Here is a 17,424-nt window from a genome sequence, read left to right as displayed (position 1 = left end):
ACTGACTAGCTGATCATTAGAGATGGGACCGGTTGGTTGGGATAATGAAGTTGATGATGAAGGAGACACTTGGTTGAGTTGATAAGATGAAACAAGTTTACTGAAATCCTCAAATGCCAGGGTCAGGTTTTTAATTCTTAAACAGCAGAGTTACAAAAAGAAAACACATTTAAAAAGGAATCTAGCAGTGGTGAGTGAGAAAGACTGCTGAGCTAATTAAGAACTTTTCTACTTATTTTGGATGCCATCATTTTTATCTTTTAGACATAATATAAATTATGGTCAAAGATGAAAGTTCAGAAGAAAAAACAGTTATGAATTTCTTAGTAAACATACACAAACTCAAAGTTAAAAATGAAGAATAGCGCAAGTTGTGTAAATTACATAAAGAAAAGCTGATGTCCTTCTCTGTAAGATACTGTAGTGAAAGTTAGCTTCTATCTGTTTAAAGTTTTACTCTTCATTGAATTGAAAAAAAGTATTTTGTAAGGCCAAATATTTGTGGTATTGCTTCCTGCTGTTCTTTTTCTCTCTTTATTTAACTTCATATATTTTTTGAAGTTTGTTTTTGTGATGTATGCCATTTTTTAAATCAATTTATGATTCGGGTTGAGAGAACATATGAAGTCTGTGTGGGTATCTGTGTATTAACTTCACTATATTTTCAGGTTTTCTCACTGGTGGTTGTGACAAAATAACATGAAAAACCAACTTCTTAAACTATCTTTTGCTTTTTTTTTTTTGTCTATGGTTTTTAAGAAATCTATAAAGTTCTCCCATTTCATTAGCTTTCCTATCCTCCTTTTCATTACTAGTTTTTCCAAATGCTATGTCTAAAGACAATTAGAGCTGGGAGGGACTTAGAGAGTGCATACCCTGCTTCTTGATCCAGTGACTAAGAAAGCAGAGACCCATAGCTGGATAAAAGAGTGGCCAAAGGTCCTAATTCTAGTCAGGAGATCTGGGACTGGAACCACTGCAGCATGAAAGTTCCTTCCAAACATTAGCAATGCTTTAGTTTACCTTCGGTTGTTTTATTTTAAATATGGTTGTTCCAGTCTCCCTGGCTCAATCGCTGGGTCAGGAAGATCCCCTGGAGAAGGAAATGGCAACCCACTCCAGTACTCTTGCGAAGAAAATTCCATGGACGGAGGAGCCTGGTAGGCTACAGTCCATGGGGTTGCAAACAGTTGGACTTGACTAAGCAACTTCACTTTCACTTTCACTTTGTTCTCGTCTCCATCATTGGAGGTTCTGATTAAGCAGGTCTAGAGTTGGTTCCCAAAACATGCACCTTAAAGTTTTTTTTTTTTTTTTTTTTGCGTTATTGTCAAGCAGTAATCTGCAGGCTACATGTTGAAAAGAACTGAATTTTGACTCCTCTAAAAACATCCCTTAGGTTATCTCTCCCTGTCAACAAAAATGTCTGACTTTTTGGTAACTATTGATCGAAAGGTAAGAAAAACCTGTCTATCCTCTAAAATACATATTATGTCAGCAATATTTCCAGCTTTAGATAATATTTTAACTTAACTTTGACAACAAGCCACACCCCTTAATTATGCAAAGCAATGTTTAACATACAAATGTAAGGCATGTGGAAGGGAGGTACTCTCTGTCAGGGACTGACAGTCAAAATAAACCAAATCAAGATAAATAGCAGATAAAAAATTAGTCACTTGTGATAAATCTTGTCTATTAGAGCCTCCTTAATTGCAAAATTGTTATACCTCTTCATACGTTTACACTGGATTTCCTTAGAGCACTAATATGAAAAGGTAACACATTTATGAAAATACATAATTTTAATAAAGACAAATACTTACAGAGCTGCAGTGAGTGTATTACATACACAATTGATATAATTTAGGTTATTCTTGGCAGGCAGATTGTGTATATTGTACCAGATGTCTCTGATTTCTTTATGGCAGTGACTCAAATTGTCAGCATAATATTGAAGGGGAAAAATGATCACTCAAAGAAAGACATTGTACAGTTGAACCTTATTTTCACCATCAATAACTTATACTTTGTTATGGGGAAGCAGACCCTGACATTTGGGAAAATTAACAATAATTAGGGATATGGTAGAAGATCTTATGTGATTAAAAAATAAGCTGCAGAGAAACACACATTTACAAGAATGTCCAATACGCTGAATAAGCTAAGGCTTTCTATGTTATATACCACACCTACAAAAGCATTTGGGTAACTGACAAAAGTTTCAGCAAATTTTCACATATTCAAGTTAACACTGTATTCAGCAGGAATCAGACCCTTCTTTAGGGTGAGAAATATGAGAATATTTTAATTTTAAGAATGAAATAGGTATTGGGTAGGTTCACATGTGTATACTGCATATGCAAAGATGTAAAATTCCCTCATCTTTAATTTCCTTGCAAATTTGCAATGATGAGTTTCATCCAAGTAAGTGAAATTCACCAAGAGTAAGTATGTACTGCATAGGAGAAGTGATAAAGTCATTACTTCATTATAAGAGAAGCTATAGTGTGGAAGTTACAAAGAAACATGTTAATTGGGTATTTCAGGACTTAAGTATTTATCTGACTGTGGAATATATGAATTTTAGAGTTAACTTTGCATAAGATCTAAGCAAACCAAGAGCCAGAACAATATATACAAACTGTGATAAAAGAGAAGTGCAACACATCTATGAACACAAACAGGTACCCCACAGAAATCCTACCAACTTTTAAAATAAAAATTGATAATATAAAGGAGCAGTTTATGTAAATGTCCATGGTGTTTTAAGCAATCATTACTACTAGCTGAAAAGCTCATTAACTCGCCAACACTTCAGAGAAGAAAATGTCACATACATGTGGCATTTAAGTGTTAGTCACTCAATCATGTCCAACTCTTTACAACCCCATGGACTGTGGCCTGCCAGACTCCTCTGTCCACGGAATTCTCCAGGCAAGGATACTGGAGTTGGCAGCCATTCCCATCTCTGGGAGATCTTTCCAATCCAAAGATTGAACCTGGGTCTCCTGTATTGCAGGTAGGTTCTTTACTGTCTGAGTCACCAGAGAAACCCAGCAAATGTAAAGATATCCCATTATCATCATACATGCAGAGGTGTAAGATTTCATAAACACAAAACATAACCTCATCTCTGAAATAAAGTCGTATACTTCAGTCTGGTTTTAGAAGAATGCCTATACATTTTCAAAGTTTCCTTTTCAGAAAAAGGCAAGTGACACCCTCTTTCCAACAGCTGATGCTTGAAACGTAGCATTTCCATGGTGTTATACCAGACATATAAATGCATTCCCTATGATTACCTAAAATGGAGGGGCATACTGAAGAAGGGTTCTGCAAAAATCTGATCAACTTTTAAGCAGTTGCACTCTTACAACAAACTAAATAGAAATAAAATAAAGACCAGTTAGATTATAAAATGAAATAGCTAGCCTGCAAGCACTTCTGATGAAAAATTTGTCCCTACTCTGAAACAACTTCAAAATTAAGAGGTCATCTATTCTACTCATGTTTTCCATTTCTTGTGATAGGAGGCACATGAGGTAAAAATAAACCAGTAAGTAGTTGGTTAACATTTCCTCAGCCTAACAAATGCACACCATGTAGAGCTGACTAAATAAACCAAACATAACCAGTCACTGGAGAAACTTTGATTCAAAAGTAAGCTTTGGGCCAAAGATACTAAAACTTTCAATCTGTTAAATATATACTTCTTTCCTGGAGCTATAGGCCTTGACAGTATTTCTCTCACTATTAAAAAAAAGAACACAATAAATTTAGATACTGACTGAAGTCTATATTTTCCATTTGAAAACTGGAAATTTCAGAACTGCCATTTCTAAGTTTACAGTGTCACCGTGACAAGTTTTAAAAGTGATGGTGCTGAGGAATGATGCTAATAACACTGGTTTTCTTTTGAGAGCTTATACAATGAAAGCAAGGAACACATGTAAGAATTAAAGATTTTAAAATTTAATAAAAAAAAAAAAAAAAAGAAAAAAAAAAAAAAAAAACAATGAAAGCAAATGGCTCTGAGATGTCTCCTGGTCTTCTTCCTAGGAAAATTCTAAGACTTAAATTTAAAAACAACTGTGGCACAATCATTACTTTCTGAAATCTTACAACAACTTCTATCTTTTGAAGACATGAAGATCAAGTCAAATGGGAACTACAATATCATATACAGAACCTTCTCCAAGAAAGAGTTTACACAAAATATAAATATACCAGATGTTAAAATTTGGTAGAAATATGCAGCTTTCCCAAAGCAGCAGAAAGTACTGCATATGTAAGTTTTGCAGCAGTCCCTGGAAATATCCCCAAGGTAAAACTTAACCTAGAAATAAAAACCAACCATACATTTTCAATCAGTAATTTTTCGAAAGAAAGAAAAAAAGACACAAGCTAATATACTTGAAGTTGGGTAGTATACACAAAACTATTTTCTTAGCCTTTGGGTAGAAAGGCCAAATTACTGAAATAAAAATACAGAGAGAAAACATAACAGCCTATTAACTTCAGAATGTTGGTGGGGGGAAGCCCATAGTTTTTAGAAAGGTACAGATAATTTAAATTAGAATGGAAAATGGGCTTTGAACCCTATAGGTATTGTTTCCCAAGAAAATAAGTTTCCAAAGTGCAAAATCACAGCTTAAGAAGTCCTGTTTTTACCTTAGCAAGCAAACAACATTCTAGAACAAATCCAACTAAACAAAAAATTAAAAGGAAAGAGAAATAGTGTCAAACTTCCTTATTCTGTCATAGAGGCCTCAGAACTAAAAGTCAAAATACAAGAGAAAAACTGAATAAATGTACATGATTGACAGTCAAAGAGAGCAAACTAACAAGAGATTAGCTGTTCACAATGGCAGCTAAGCAAGAAAATCTGGAAACACTTCTCTTCTGGAAAAAGGAGGCCGTATACTACAAAGTTAGGTCAAATTTTCAGATATAGAAATGTATATCAATATGATGGCAAATTAAATGATGATCACACCTGTATGAGTTGGGGCCCAGGGAAGGCCACCCCAAAATGTGCCTCAACGGCATATGGCTTATTTTGAATTAAAGTTACTTAAGAAATGTTCAATGCTGGAGGAACACACTCTCAGTTCTGTATGCCTGACAGCAGAAGATGAATCTCCCACTTGAACTCCTGGTATCAGAGGTTGAGAGTCACCCTTACTGCCAAAGATGAAAGTGGGTACCAAGAAGCTTATAGAAACAAATTTTGTGTTTTCTTCAATTTACTACCTATGCCCAAATTCTGCTTAGATTCTTTCCTAATTGAGCAACCAAAACCAGAGTGTCTTTCTACTGTCAATTTTCTTATAGATGTACTGTTCATCTAAAAAGTATAAAAGCTGCTTGTATTGTCCATCTATTTCTAAGAGACCTCCATGTGCATGAATTAAGATGTGTTTCTTTTTCAGTTATAAAAGTGGCTTTGTGTCCAGCCACAGAAATTTCAGAAGGATAGAGGGTGATATTTCCTCTTCTTCAACAGAGGATAAGAGATTTATATAGGCATGCAAATAAGCATTCAATAATCTATAGAATGTAATAGATTGTTTCTTTTAAAAGTTACTAAATTAATACAGGTAGGTAAGATTTCCCTCCTCAGAAGACACAACTTAGTCAAACAACTCTACCAACTTATCATGACATATTTGAGCTTCCTTTCTGAAACTAATTATGCCGAAGTTTATGGTCTACATGAAAAATTTTCTCTTTCTTATGCCACCTTAATTTTAACCAAAATAGGACCCCTTGTTTCCTATTCTTGGCACTGCATACCTTTTGGTTATATCCCCAAATCATTGCATCCACTAGAGGAAGGAATTTTAACACTGAAGTTCAAAGAATGTATACAAGGTAAAGAAAAACTAAAAAGGCAGTCAACCAGTTTAAAAAAAAAAACCAAAAAACCCATAACCAACAATGAATAAGTTTTTTATGGAGGAAATTACAAAGCTTTATTGAAAGTGAACAAATAAGACCCAAAGAATGGAGAAATATATGCGACGGTCATCGATGAGAAGACAACACTGTAAAGATGTTTACTATCTCCAAATCAGCCTATTAATTCAAAACAACTCTATTAAAATACAATGAGTTTTTAGCGGCAACAAAATGAGGTACTTCTAAAATGTGTATACAAATAAAATGGTTAAAAAGGCAAAAACATTTTTTTGGGGGGCGGAAGTTTGGGCTATTTGTTCTCCTCAAATATCAAGAAACTACAATGATTTAGAAAACATAGCAGCAACAAAATGATATGACAGAAGCAGAAAAATTATCCAGAAGCAGAGTCACACGTACACACAAACCTGGCAGAGGATAGAAGTACAACTCTGAAACAGCGGGGAAAATACAGCCTTTTCAATAAATGGAACTGGTAAAGTTGGTTATCAGTGTAAGGGAAAAAAACCCCAGAAAATTAGATTCCAATTTCACCCAATTCTCAAAACTCTATTCCAGGTGAAATTCTAAATGTAATGAGTGAAATTCTGAGACTTCAGGGAAACAAATGAATTCTGTGTGTGTGTGTGTGTGTGTGTGTGTTGTGTTCAGCTGCTTCACTTGTGTCTGACTCTGGGCAACCCCTTGGACTATAGCCTGCCAGGTTCCTCTGTCCATGGGATTCTCCAGGCAAGAATACTGCAGTGGGTAGCCATGATCTCCTCCAGAGAATCTTCCTGACCCAGGGATCGAACCCAAGTCTCATGATTCCTGTAATGCAGGTGGGTTCTTTACCACTAGTGCCACCTGGGAAAGCCCAAATGAACTATAAGAAAATAATTTAATATATATATATATATATATATATATATTTATATATATATAAAAGACTTTCATTAACAAAGAAAAAATAAAAGCAAAAATCACTTTGTAAAAAAGTGTGATAAATATAACTCTACTAAATTATTCAAAAGCTAGGTTTTAAGTACTATAGAAAGAGAACAGTACAATGACCAGAGAAAATAGGGAGAAAGAGAGCAATTGCTTAGGACACGGGCAGCTATGTACAACGCAAAGGCCAAGTGTAATTGCTGCCAGTTCTCAGATGGTCTGTGGAGCTCAGATGTTGTTTGTATTTTTAAATATTTGAAAAAAATCAAAAGGGAACTAATGTTTCTTGACACGTGAAAATTTGTGAAATTCAAATGTAGATTATTGGAATAGAGCCACACTTCTCCACTTCCACATTGTCTGCTGTGGTTTTCATGTTACAGCAGCAGAGTTGAACAGTTATGATAGAGTCCATATGGACACAAAGCTCAGAATGTTTCCTGGCTGGCCCTTCTGTGAAAAAGCTTACAGATCTATGGTTAAGAAAGCACTGCACGGCGGTGGTATGCGCACTACTTACAACAGCCTATGGTCACGACCATTCCTAACACACTCACACTAGTCCAGGGGGCCCCAACCTATTTGGCACTGGAGACGGGTTTCGTGGCAAACAATCTTCCCATGGACCAGGGGTGGGAGGTCACTTCACGGTGATGCAAGCACATTATGTTTATTGTGCGCTTTCTTCTTATTATTATTACATCAGCTCCACCTCAGATCATCAGGCATTAGATCCCAGAGGCTGGGGACCCCTGCTCTAGTCTTTCCTTCAATGTACCAAGCACACTGCCATGCAAGTGACCCATCCAAACAGAAAATTCACAGTCAAATTCGCAGCCAAATATGAATTTCCATATTCAAATGGTCACACTTACCATGCATCCTAGAACAGAGTCTGAGCCTCACGACACACACAGGAGGCCCGAGGCTGGCACGTCAGGCTTATTGTTGGCCACTGCTCATTGCCCAGCACCCACTCTTTGCCCCATATTATCAGCTGCTTATAGTATTTCATTGATAACTTATGTCCTCCATGCTTTCCTGAGCCTCCACACAATGTTTAGACTCCATCTTCTGCTGGGAATGCCTTCCCCATCATATTGCCCACCAAACTCATCCCTTTTTCCAGACGCAGCTGGTACCCCATTGCCATCAGGAAGCCCCCCGGGTGCTTGCGTGGAACTACTGTCACCTTCTCGATGCTTTTTGTGCCCCTGGCATACATCTTATTTATACCTGGCCTCAGCATTCAGCACAATGTCCAACACATACAGTAAAGAGCAAAAATAACTACACCCAAATGAAATGTTATTGATTTTGCATTTTCTCCCCCAAATTTACAGCTCTAAGTAGGCTCAGAGAAATTAAATGTCTTGCTTAAGGGCCGTACAAACTAATGGAAGTGACTGAGCTGGCATCCGAGCCCAGTTTTTACCAAATTCACCATTTTCACTGACTCCAAAGTGTGCACGTCTGCCAGTGTCATGTTCCTAGCGTGTAGCTAATACGGTTGCTCAGGTACAGATGTGAAAAGCCAGGTGATGAAACATTATAAAAAAGAACGAGGAGGAGGAGTTAGACAGATGAACAGAAAGACATTCCAGTGGTCTAGTGCTATTAGAAATCAGACAAGATCAGGAACTCTGGAATTTCTTCACTGCTCCCCACCCTGGCAAAGATGCCCTCACAATCATGAAACAGGGAAGAGAACATCAAGAAGACTCTAGAGCATGCTGCTCAATGTCCCACTTTAAAGCATGAATGATAATAGCCTTTGGGTTCCTGCAAGCTATTTCCAAAGGAACGATTCTTCCATTTGCTGCCAACATGTAGAGAAGAAGAGGGGATACTGGTTCCACAGTTCCTGTTTTGATCTTCGCCCTCCTAAAGATTTTGGTATTTCACCAGCTAATCTTTTTAGCACCCTAAGCCAAGGGTTTGGTCTCTAATAATTCCTTTGCTTCCTCTTTAATCCTAGACCAATTTTGGCAACTAAATGAAAGGCTGAACAGGAAAAAAAAATAAAGTATCTAGTTGGTGTGGCCACATGTTTTCTGCTTTGTGAAGAGCAGGAGATGTAATATTGACCTATCACCACTGGCGGACAGTGAAATGTCAAGACAAGGTTGCAACAGTATTCTCTATAATAAAGCGATGCTGAATACCAAGTCAAGCAGGCTAGTGGAAAGCAAGTGAGAATGAAAAAGTATAAACACTTCTGATTAACAGCCAATGGCACCAGCTGGAGCAGACAGAATAACACGAAGGGTCAGCCACCACGCTGATGGTTTAGCAAGGCAACCTCGTTAACAGCAAGATGAAACTTCATTTGCTCGCCATTTCATAGGCTGTTTCAAAGACAGCCTCCTGCAAATTGACTTTAGGAGATGGAATTGCATTGAGCTTGAGTATTCTGGCAACAATAGAAGGGATTTAACCAGGGAAAGTGTCAACTTGAGCTCAAAAAGTAGCTGTGAAAGACAATTTTAGCCTAGCTGATAAAATTCAGGATTTCAACCCTGCATATGTATAGAGTCACTACACTGGCAGTGCAGAAAAGTTGAAAGTGTATCAGGAAATGTTCTCATTCTGATATTGTGAATAGAACGAGCTAGTTCTATTCTCTGTCTCTCTGTAGGTCATTTTATTACTTCAGACTTCAGTTTTCCAATTGCAAAAAGAAGTTGTAAGTGTTTGTCAGAATCACCTAGTTCAGTTCAGTTCAGTTGCTCAGTTGTGTCCGACTCTTTGCAACCCCATGGACTGCAGCACAGCAGGCCTCCCTGTCCATCACCAACTCCTAGAGTTTACTCAAACTCATGTCCGTTGAGTCAGTGATGCCATCCAACCATCTCATCCTCTGTCATCCCTTTCTCCTACTGCCCTCAATCTTTCCCAGCATCAGGGTCTTTTCCAGTGAGTCAGTTCTTCGAATCACATGGCCAAAGTACTGGAGTTTCAGCTTCAGCATCAGTCCTTTCAATGAATATCCAGGACTGATTTCCTTTAGTATAGACTGGTTGGATCTCCTTGCTGTCCAAGGGATTCTCAGGACTCTTCTCCAACACCACAGTTCAAAAGCATCAATTCTTCCGTGCTGAGCCTTCTTTAATAGTCCAACTCTCACATCCATACATGACCACTGGAGAAACCATAGCTTGGACTAGACGAACCTTTGTTGGCAAAGGAATGTCTCTGCTTTTTAATAAGCTATCTAGGTTGGTCGTAGCTTTTCTTCCAAGGAGCAAGTATCTTTTAATTTTATGGCTGCAGTCACCATCTGCAGTGATTTTGGAGCCCCCAAAATGAAGTCCGTCACTGTTTCCATTGTTTCCCCATTTATTTGCCATGAAGTGATGGGACCAGATGCCATGATCTTAGTTTTCTGAATGCTGAGTTTTAAGTCAACTTTTTCACTCTCCTCTTTCACTTTCATCAAGAGGCTCTTTAGTTCTTCTTTGCTTTCTGCCATAAGGGTGGTGTCATCAAGAGGACATTTCATGCAAAGATAGGCACAATAAAGGACAGAAATGGTATGACCTAACAGAAGCAGAAGATAATAAGAAGAGGTAGCAAGATTACACAGAACTATTTAAAAAAAATGACCCAGATAAGCACGATGGTGTGATCACTCACGTAGAGCCAGTCATCCTGGAATGTGAAGTCAAGTGGGCCTAAGGAAGCATCACTACAAACAAAACTACTGGACATGATGGAATTCCAGTTGAGCTATTTCAAATCCTAAAAGATGATGTTGTGAAAATGCTGTACTAAATATGCCAGCAAATTTGGAAAACTCAGCAGTGGCCACAGGACTGGAAAAGGTCAGTTTTCATTCCAATCCCAAAGAAAGGCAATGCCAAAGAATGCTCAAACTACTGCACAATTGCACTCATCTCACATGCTAGTAATGCTCAAAATTCTCTAAGCCAGACTTCAACAGTATGTGAACTGTGAACTTCCAGTTAGTTGGTCAAACTGGATTTAGAAAAGGCAGAGGAACCAGAGATCAAATTGCCAACACCTGCTGGATCATCAAAACAGCAAGAGAGTTCCAGAAAAACATCTACTTCTGCTTTATTGACTACACCAAAGCCTTTGACTGTGTGGACCACAACAAACTGTGGAAAATTCTGAAAGAAATGGGAATACCAGACCACCTGACCTGCCTCCTGAGAAATCTGTATGCAGGTGAGGAAGCAACAGTTAGAACTGGACATGGAACAAGAGATTGGTTCCAAATTGGGAAAGGAGTACGTCAAGGCTGTATATTGTCACCCTGCTTATTTAACTTATACTCAGAGTACATCATGAGAAACGCTGGGCTGGATGAAGCACACGCTGGAATCAAGATTGCCAGGAGAAATATCAATAACCTGAGAATCACCTAGGGAACTCATTAAAACACAGATTGTCTGGTCCCATCCCTGGAGTTCTTAATTTAGTAGATCTGGGTTTGGACAACAAAATCTGCATTTTTAGCAAGCTGCTAGTGATACCCATGCAGTTGGCCTGGGAAACAAATTTGGATAATTACTGGATTAAATAATTCCTAAAGTCTCTCACATTCAGTGTGCTCCAAGAATGCTGTTGAACTCACTAGTGAAGTGATGGAATTTAAACCATCATTTGAAATGGCAACACACATATTGGATTACTTGAGCACTTTACATTTGAAATATATTCACTGGGTGAGTGTGTCTATTATCCAGTAGCAGAATGTAAATTCTATCACTTAGAAATTCTTATTGGTAGAAGGTTGTCTAGGAAAGAAGGTCATTATTAGGCGAACACTATAAAAAAATGACATGAATGAGGGACCGTTACTTTCTAGATCTCTTCCCAAAAGAAAGTAAGTGCTGAGTAATCCAAATTGAAGCCAATGGTTATAAAACATACACCATTCCATAAAAGCTCTAGTCTGTACAGGTTATGACCTTTTAAAAGTGCCTGAATATGGATCAAAATGCTGGTATTAAATCTGTCGCCTTTAAAATAAGTATCCAAAAGAAGAAAGAAAAGGAAAGGCACTTCTTGAATAAGATTTCTTATGGCTGAACTTTGGAATTCAGAATCTCTGGTCCTGAAACTACTACTTGGGCCCATCCTTACTTGGTCTCACTAACAGATTTACATGTATGTGAAATTCAGTGTTTTCAGAGATCTACCCCAGAAATCTATACCTTCACAGGGAGTGAATTGAAAATGATCTCATACCAATTGAGACAGAATCAATAAAATGTGATTGTAAGTAGCTATAATGCAATTACTATTAAAAAAAAAAAAACCACCAGAAAAACACTGACAGGTAATGTTGTTTAGTTACTGCTGCTGTTGCTAAGTCGCTTCAGTCGTGTCCAACTCTGTGCGACCCCATAGATGGCAGCCCACCAGGCTCCCCCATCCCTGGGATTCTCCAGGCAAGAACACTGGAGTGGGTTGCCATTTCCTTCTCCAATGCATGAAAGTGAAAAGTGAAAGTGAAGTCGCTCAGTCGTGTGCGACTCCTAGCGACCCCATGGACTGCAGCCTACCAAGCTTCTCCATCCATGGGATTTTCCAGGCAAGAGTACTGGAGTGGGGTGCCATTGCCTTCTCCGTGTTTAGTCACTAGGTCATGTCCTACTCTTTTGTGACCCCCATGGACTGTAGGCCACCAGGCTCCTCTGTCCATGATTTTCCAGGCAAAAATACTGGAGCGGATTGCCATTTCTTTCTCCAGGGGATCTTCTCAACCCAGGTGTCAAACCTACATCTCCTGCATTGGCAGGCAGGTTCTCTATCACTGAGTCACCAGGGAATGATGGGAGAATCAAGTGGGGACTTGTATTTTGAGGAGGCTGAATTTCCAAGTGAAGGGTTACTCTGAGGATTAGATGGACAGTGGGCATCTTTTGGAATGTATGTATGATTTGGGGCAAAGGAGAAGCACATTTCTTAGAGCAGCAGGAATAACAAATGTATCTATATAATGAGGCAGTTCAGTTAGGAAAAGAAAATGTAACACCTGAAATAGAAAAGATACTTTGGTCTGGGGATTTTAACATATGTTCTAGGGAAACTGTTCTAATTAGGATCAAGGTGTGATTCACCTAAACCCAAGACAAAGCTGGAGCACCCACTGACTAAATGACTTTATTTCCAGGGACCATCAGAACTTTCAAGAGCTCATTCAACTAAGAACAAAGCAGGATTCCCAAGTTCAGTTTGGTTATGGAAGGTCTTGGTCTTCTTTAGAGATGGATTTAAAAAGTCCCAGAAATACATGATTCTCTTTTAAGCAAAGACTAGTTTCTGTAACATGTGAACTATGTATCTTCACATTTTTGTACTTCAGTTTGTTCTGAGCTGACCTGGTGGTCCAGTGGTTAAGTCTGCCTTGCAATGCAGGAGACACGGGTTCAATCCCTGGTCCTGGAAGATCCCACATGCCTCGGAGCAACAAAGCCCATGACCCACAACGACTGAGCCCGTGTGCAGCAACTACTGAGTCCTGTGCACCTGGAGCCTCTGCTCTGCGACAGGAGAAGCCAGCACGTCACAACTAGAGTAGCCTCCGCTCCCCACACCTGGAGAAAGTCCATGCGCAGCAACGGAGACCCAGTACAGCCAAAAAGGAATAAATGAGTATGAAAAGGAACGTGCTCCTGCTTCCAGGCCATGCCTGGATGTGACACAGGAGACACTGGCAGGTTGAGGCAGCACAGAAATGCAAAGAGGGAAGTGGTGTGCAGTGCTAAGTCACTTCTGTTGTGTTCTTTGTGACCCAGCGGGCTGTAGCCTGCCAGGCTCCTCTGTCCATGGGATTCTCCAGGCAAGAATACTGGAGTGGGTAGCCAGGCCTACCAGGGCATTTTCCCGAGCCAGGGACCAAACCCAGGTCTCTTCTGTTTCCTGTACTGGCAGCTGAGTTCTTTACTACTAGCCACCTGGGAGGCCAGGGAGTGGAGTATCCCTAGATAAAGGCTTTAGAATAGAAAATACCCTCTTCTTCGACCTTTCAGATAAGATGCTTTTATACACCTCAAATTAAGAAGCTCTCAGAGAAGCAGAAGACCTAGAAGTCTGCCTGCAGTAATGTGGGGTGAGAAAGAACAAAGCCAAATAAGAAGGTGGCAGTAGCAGGAAAGGGGCAGGGAGGCCTCAGATCCCACCTTCTCTCTAACAGGCAGTGTACATGTAAGGTCAGCAAGGAGAGGTCACTAAGATACATCCAGACTGAGGGGCAGAGGTGTCAAGAGTCCACACCCAGGGGAGGGCTTGGGGTTCCTGGCTTAGAAAAACCAACTAAAGTCACAGGAGTCAAGACTGAGTCAAGAGCAGCTTTAAAGTGGGAACCTGAATACCTCTACTGACAGACTCATTCTCTTTCTGAACCATTTTAATAAAAAAAATTTTTTCCCCTTTCTCTCTCTCCCAACCCCAAAACATTTCTAAACTATTTTAAAAATAGTTACCTAGGTTGTAACTCTGTGATTTAATAAAATATTAGAGTTAGGTAGAGGCAAATTTTGTAACAAAAGCAAGGAAAGGTAGTTACTTACATTCTTTTTATATTATTTTTTGTAATTATTCTGAAGACCCATTTAGGACATTTATATTAAATCTAGAAGGGACAGTAATCTTAGATCACACTAAGAATAAACTAAATCTGAAAAAAAAAATAAGAATGTTTCAGTGAGCTAAATGTATATGATGATTTTAAGCATTTGTTCATGGCTAAATTTTGTTTCCACTGCTTTTTTAAGAAGCTAGGAAATATTGCTTTGCTGTACACCTGAAACTATCACAACATTGTTAGCCAACCATACCCTAATATAAAACAAGGTTTGAAAAATAGCAACAATTTGGAATTTCACATGCAAAAAAAAAAAAAAAAAATGTGGGCGAACAGTACTCCTGAAAAAAAAAAAAAGAAAAATGTTAGCTGTTTTTTAAACTATACAGAGGATATAAAGGGCTTCCCTGGTGACTCAAACAGCAAAAGAATCCACCTGCAATGTGGGAAACCTGGGTTTGATCCCTGGGTTGAGAAGATTCTCTGGAGGAGGGCATGGCAACCTACTCCAGTATTCTTGCCTGGAGAATCCCCATGGATTGTGGCTTGTGGGCTACAGTCCAGGGGGTCGCAAAGAGTCAGACACGACTGAGAGACTAAGCACAGCACAGCACAGAGGATATAAATAATATGACCAATGTTAACCTGCTTAATTAAATTCACCTATTCATTATGTGAACAATTTTTAAAGAACCACCTACAAGTATGTCAGCTTTTGATCTAATGCCATCCACAAGGCAAGTAAACTTATACCTGATACTCATCCAGGCAGTCTTCTTTCTTAGAGTTCTCCTAAAACTATATGCAGGTCAAGAAGCAACAGTTAGAACTAGGCATGGAACAACAGACTGGTTCCAAATAGGAAAAGGAGTACGTCAAGGCTGTATATTGTCACCCTGCTTATTTAACTTCTATGCAGAGTACATCATGAGAAACGCTGGGCTGGAAAAAGCACAAACTGGATTCAAGATTGCCGGGAGAAATATCAATCACGTCAGATATGCAGATGACACCACCCTTATGGCAGAAAGTGAAGAGGAACTCAAAAGCCACTTGATGAAAGTGAAAGAGGAGAATGAAAAAGTTGGCTTAAAGCTCAACATTCAGAAAACGAAGATCATGGCATTTGATCACATCACTTCATGGCAAATAGATGGAGAAACAGTGTCAGACTTTATTTTTTGGGCTCCAAAATCACTGCAGATGGTGATTGCAGACATGAAATTAAAAGATGCCTACTCCTTGGCAGGAAAGTTATGATTAACCTAGACAGCATATTCAAAAGCCGAGACATTACTTTGCCAACAAAGGTCCGTCTAGTCAAGGCTATGGTTTTTCCTGTGGTCATGTATGGATGTGAGAGTTGGACTGTGAAGAAAGCTGAGCACCGAAGAATTGATGCTTTCAAACTGTGGTGTTGGAGAAGATTCTTGAGAGTCCTTTGGACTGCAAGGAGATCCAACCAGTCCATCCTAAAAGGAGATCAGTGCTGGGTGTTCATTGGAGGGACTGATATTGAAGCTGAAACTCCAATACTTTGGCCACTTCATGCGAAGAGTTGACTCATTGGAAAAGACCCTGATGCTGGGAGGGATTGCGGGCAAGAGGAGAAGGGGATGACAGAGGATGAGATGCCTGGATGGGATCACTGATTCGATGGACATGAGTTTGGGTAAACTCCAGGGGTTAGTGATGGACAGGGAGGCCTAGTGTGCTGTGATTCATGGGGTCACAAAGAGTCGGGCACAACTGAGCAACTGGACTGAACTGAACTGAAAACTGTGATGATTTAGTGTAACTATACTTTTCTGGTGGCTCAGAGGTTAAAGCGTCTGCCTGGAATGCAGGAGACCCAGGTTCGATCCCTGGGTTGGGAAGATCCCTTGGAAAAGGCAATGCCAACCCACTCCAGTACTCTTGCCTAGAGAATCCCATGGAGGGAGGAGCCTGGTAGGCTACAGCCCATGGGGTCGCAAAGAGTTGGACACGACTGAGCGACTTTACTTACTTACTTACTTACTTACTTATACTTTTCTTTAGAGAGGCCAGCTCCTTAGTGAAAACAACTATGAAATGGCCCTTGGAGATTTCCCTCTAGCCAAGTGCTTACCTCCTATATTGTCCAAGAAAATATATGACATACGTAGCCTGATCTGACCTCTGACACTGAAATATATGACCTTGGAGATTTTCTCTGACATCCCAAGAACTTTCATATGCACTGGAGTATACACTACACAAGGGCAGGAATTTCTGTGTGTTCATATATCTCTGGTGCCTCAGTCAAGATGGAAGAGTGAGTTAGTGCCTTACTCTCTACTGGCCAATGGATTCAATCAGAGAGGGGTGATTTTGCCTCCCGGGGGACACTGGACAATGTCTGGACATAGGCTTGACTATCAAAATGGATAAGGGTTGGTCACCTAGTAGATAGAGGTCTGAAAGTCCCATTCCCAGCCCCCACATAACAAAGAATTATCCAGCCTCAAATATCAATAGTGTGGGGGTTGGGTTGAGAAACCCCAACATAGATCGTTGAACTTTTTTATTAAGACTAATGCATTAATAATGGCATCCACTCCAGGATTCTTGCCTGGAGAATCCCATGGATGGAGAAGCCTGGTGGGGTACAGTCCATGGGGTCACAAAGAGTTGGACACGACTGAGTGACTTGACTTTCACTTTCACTTTGATGCCTTAATATCTGCTTATATGTGTACATGCTCATTTTTAATTATAAAGAAATGTTTACTCATGGTTTTAAAAATGTAGAGCAAAAGATGAGAGTGTTAGCAACTAATAGATAACAGATAAAATGGTACATTTCCAGCTTAATAGGCTGTTTCTTGATAAAAGACTTCAATCCAAAGTCTTGACTTTAATGATCTGGGTTCTGAGCACCAGTGGGAGCCTCCTGCTGAAGGAGTGTTGGGGAGAGGAGGGTGTAGGCTGTGCCATAGGAACAATCGATTTGTTTCCTTCACAATATTCCAACTTGGCCCTTTTCAGAC

The 17,424-nt window shown here is 39.5% G+C and overlaps 1 non-coding gene across 1 annotated transcript; it reads left to right on the top strand.

Annotated features, from left to right (window-relative positions):
• The first annotated feature begins 16,218 nt into the window (after positions 1-16,218).
• On the top strand, positions 16,219-16,291 carry TRNAS-GGA (transfer RNA serine (anticodon GGA)). Its single transcript has one exon. It is a non-coding gene; the product is annotated as a tRNA-Ser (tRNA).
• Positions 16,292-17,424: the final 1,133 nt, after the last annotated feature.

This window comes from Capricornis sumatraensis, chromosome 21, assembly GCF_032405125.1.
Source record: "Capricornis sumatraensis isolate serow.1 chromosome 21, serow.2, whole genome shotgun sequence".
NCBI classification, from domain to species: Eukaryota; Metazoa; Chordata; class Mammalia; order Artiodactyla; family Bovidae; genus Capricornis; species Capricornis sumatraensis.
The sequence above is the reverse complement of the archived record's forward strand: the minus strand, read 5'-3'. Positions and strand labels throughout refer to the sequence as shown.